Genomic DNA, 4,585 nt, shown 5'->3' with positions numbered 1-4,585 from the left:
ATGTGTATAGTCTCTTGTCTGTATATCCCTAATGTATAGGGGGTTCTCTGCACTTTGCCACACATGTATATGTACTGGCCTCTGGCCCTCAGTGAATACTAGTTGCTCATTCATCCAACAGCGCACATTTCTTTCTTTATGCTCTCAAATAATTTTTGCGATGGGGACATCGGTTTCCAAGTCCTGTTGATTGGTTAGCACACACTCTCGAAACATGTTCTGGACGAGTCGAGGCATAATTTTTGCTACATCTTAATTACTCTTCTTTAAAAGTCCATTTACTTTAATTTTTTGATAAAATCCATTTACTTCGTGGATGCTAGTAAGAATTATCATGGGGGAAGAAGGGATAAAACATCGCACATGATCGAGAAGGGTAATTTCCTTATTCTTTTTTTTAGGGAAAAAGGGGTGTGCCTAAGTTGACGAGTTAGAGTTGTACTCTAATCAAAGCAATTACAGGTCGGGCTTATAGCCCGCTTATAGGTCATTTTTGCCTATATGAAGGACAGAGACATTAGAAGATGACAGAAATGGTTCTCATGCAAGAGTTAACTATATGCGTACTTCTACGCAAATACAATACATATGAAGAAAGAGATAGAAAGAAGGTGAAAAGAAGTACTACTCTTGTAGCCAAACTTGTTGTATGAGTGACTATAAGTGATGATACAACATCATATAACTAGCAGTTGATTATACTATTAACCATGCTATAATCAGGGGATGGTATTCCTCTTTCTCCATATGCGGCTGTTATGATCCCGTGCTTATGTGAGCTTGGGTGAACAATAAAATTAAAAAGATAACAATTTAGAAAATTCTGATTTTTTTTGTATGAAACTTTGACAAATGTTTTGATAGCTTGCAAAATTTCATCGCCAGATGAAATTTGTGTAAAATGTGGCAAAAAAAACAAAACCGATGCTCCAAAAATATTATTTTCAAACGCATTTTGGCAATGTGAGCGAAGGAGGAGGTTGTTGAGAACTTGCGATGGAGATGAGTGCAGTGAGGCATTTTTTGTGTTTTTTAGGCCAGTGAGGACCAAGCAGCCACTGGCCGCTGGGACGCCACAATGGGCCTTCATCATTGGCAGGCAGGCCCATCGATTCTTTGTCCTTTTTTTTCTCTGACGTGAAACGGAGATCCAACTGGCCCATGAGACGGAAAATCTGGCGATCTTCCTTTACGGATCTGGGCGATTACCTCTGTAAACACGGCCCCCTAAACCCTTGCTCGATCTCCCCCAAATCCCAACCGGCCGATCATCATGCCGCCGTCACGGCCGCCACGTCGCCGCTGCGGCCGCCGCCGACGCCCGGCCACCGCCGCAGGGACGGATCCCTCCGCAGGCGGGAGCAGAGGGTGGCTCGCCGCCCGCCGCAGGCCGTTCAAGCGGCACGGGCCCGAGCACGGCGACCAGGCGCTGCCCCTGTGCGACGAGACCCTGCTCCTCGTCTTCTCCGCCCTCTCCGACGCCGGGGACCTCGTCCGCTGCGCTGCCGCTTGCAGGCGCTGGCGCCGCCTCGTCTCCTCCGACGCCGCCTTCATCTGCCGCCGCGGCCCCCCGCGCTGCGACCGCTTCGCCCGCCGCCTCGCGGTCGGCGTCTTCCTGCACGGCGACGGCTTCGTGCCCTTCACGAAGCCCGACCTCTCGATCACCGACGGCGGCGTGCCGGGCTCGTCGTCGCGCGTCGTCGCGTCCCGCAACGGCCGCGTCGTGATGGACCTCCGCCGCGCCAAGAGCGCCTGCGTGCTGCGGCTCTGCGTGTGCGACCCCATGACCGGCGACGCCGACCTGCTCCCGCCCCTGACCGGCAAGGACCGCCCGGGGCCGTACGCGTGCGCCCTGCTCACCGCCGACGACGGGCTCCACCTGTACGACGCATGCGCGGCCACGTCCACGTCCTCGTCCTCGTACCGCGTGCTGCTCCTCTACAACCACCGCAGCTACACGGCGCTCCGGCGCTACTCCTCGGAGGACGGCAGCTGGGGCCCGGAGGTGGAGGTGACCGGCGCCCGGATCGCGAGGGGGCGGCAGCTGGGCGTCAGGGCGCACGCGACGCTGGTGCGGGGCGGCGCCGTCTGCTGGTACGGGCTCGGCATCGCCGTCAACCCGGCCACGCTGCACACGTCCAGCTTTGGCTACACCGTGCAGGCCTTCGAGTCGCCGCCGCGCCGCGCCAAGGCCTCCCTCGGCAGCGAGGTGGACCGGCTGCTGGGGCTGATGCCGGACGGGAGGCTGTGCGTGCTGGAGTGCAAGGCCGACGCGGTGCGCGCCTACGTGGTCGTCTACGCCGACGCGGTGAGGAACGGCGGCGTGTCGGGGAGGAAGGAGTGGCGGTGGACGCTGAACACGGAGCTCATGGGCCTGCAGGCGGTGAGGTTGAGGTGGTTCTGCGAGAAGAGCGGCGTGGCGCTCTTCACGGCGAGGAACAGGGGCGGCAGGACGCAGGTGTACGCGGTGGACGTGGAGACGATGCGGGTGGGCAGGGTGGACTGGTCGGGGGACGGCGACGGGGACATGGACGTGTGTGGGTACGAGATGGATCGGGTGGCCATGCTCGCCGAGCTCGACCGCTCCGCTGAGCTCCATCCTGCTCCTCGGCAGCTCTGATTCAACATTCTTTTCCTTATTTTCTCCTTTTTTTTCTACAAAATTTCATTGATTTCTTCAATGACTGCAAATTGTAGTATTTGTACAGGAGTATTATAATGCTTTTCGAAAAATCAGTAGTAATACTGCAACCCAAACTGGTTCGATTATCGTCACTGTCATTGCTCTCGCGAAAATTTCATCTGGATCTCCAAATGAACCAAGCATCTCATGAAGGCACATGGATTGTTTGCATATAAACATCAATGACCTCCTGACTAAAATTTTCAACTTTTAAGGGAACTGAAACCACTTTGCAGCATCGTAGAAATATAAGTTCTGCATGTACCCTCGTGAACAATTAAATTGAAACAAACAGTAACACAAAAAATAAAAAACATGATTTCTTTGCCAGCAAACATCGGTGAATATTCTACTCCCTCTGTAAAGAAATATAAGAGTGTTTAGATCACTACTAAAGTGCTGATTTTGTGAAAAAAATAACATTGCTAATACTCTGTCAAAAGAAAAATCAATGCTCCAGAAAGAATATTTTTGAAAGCGTTTTGAGTTGCTGATTTTGCGAAAAGAATTCTAAACCTCCACGAATGTAATTTCATCACGAAATTTGCATGCACATAGAAAACTAAGCAGTGTTGGTCGTAAAAAAATCAGACTTTTACTGTTCATAGCAGGAGCTCTTGAGCTTGAGATTAGAAGGGAAGACTTTCGCCCGGCATTGTTTACACACCAAACACAATCATCATTCATCAGCGAAGCAAGAACTGAACTGCAGCAACATCGTCGCCTTGTGTTCTCGAGGGTCCTCTCTGCAATCTTCTTGTCCTACTGCACATTCAAATACTCCCTTTGCCTCAAAGTGTAAGACATTTTTTTGACACTTGAGACGAAGCGAGTATGTTTCGGAAGGGGCATTTGGAGCATTAGAGCATCTTCATTAGAAGATGTAAAAGCAAGTGATGTATAATTTACATCAACAAAAAGTTCTTTTTATACATCTTTAAAAAGTCCTAACTTCAAGAGATGTGTATATTTGGTGATGTAAAACTACTACTCCACCAAATGATGTATTTGAAGATGTAAAACTAGTACAACTACTATATTGTTCCAAACATAACTTTAAATATAGCAAGTTCATTTGAAGCAAACATAGTTATTGAACATAATTAAACATACTTCAAACTACTACATGCATCAAACTACTACTACTCCGAGCCTACTCGTCGTCGCTCTTGAACTGCTCCCATAACACCTTCTTCTTGGGGTTGTCGCACTCGTCCTCCTCCGAGTCATCCCAGTCCGACGAGTCGGACTAGACGGGGATCACCGCCGAGGCGCCGGCCTCCTCCACATCCTTCCTCACCGCCTTCTTTTGCTGCTCGGCCTCACGCTTCCTAGAGAACTCGTGCTCGGTCTGGACATACTCCGGATGCTCCCGCGTGAATCTCGCCTTTGCCGCCTCGTCACTATTGCCGGGAGCAACGATAATCACTGGCTTCTTCTTGTTCTTCTTCTCCTCATTCTCGTCCATCCGCCAAATATTGTGATTCTCCGGCCCAATTAGCTCCGTGTCTACCTGAGTCTCGATCTCCGGAAAGTTCATCTCGCGCCTCGGCCGTCAGAAACGCCACATGGCGATTTCGTACGCACGCGCGGGCATGTTGACGAAGTCAAACGTGCCGATCCAGTAGCGATAGCCATCGCACTGGAACTCCACACCGAAGTTCTCAGACGGCTTCTTCCGCACCCCTAAGAAGTCGGTCTTGCTCTTCGACACTTTCTTCGGCAGCATGGCGGCGGCTGAGCGTCGAGCTGAGACGGGCGCCGACGGCGGAGCTTGAATCAGGCGGCCGAGCTTCAAATCGAGACAAGGAGCGGGGCGGGGCGGCGGCAGAGCTCGAAACACGCAGGTGAAACTCGGATCGGGCGGCGGGGGAGCTTCAACTGAGGCGGGGTGGGGCGGCA

The sequence above is a fragment of the Triticum dicoccoides genome, chromosome 4A (genome assembly GCF_002162155.2).
Source record: "Triticum dicoccoides isolate Atlit2015 ecotype Zavitan chromosome 4A, WEW_v2.0, whole genome shotgun sequence".
Lineage (NCBI taxonomy): Eukaryota > Viridiplantae > Streptophyta > Magnoliopsida > Poales > Poaceae > Triticum > Triticum dicoccoides.
Note: the sequence above shows the minus strand (reverse complement) of the source record.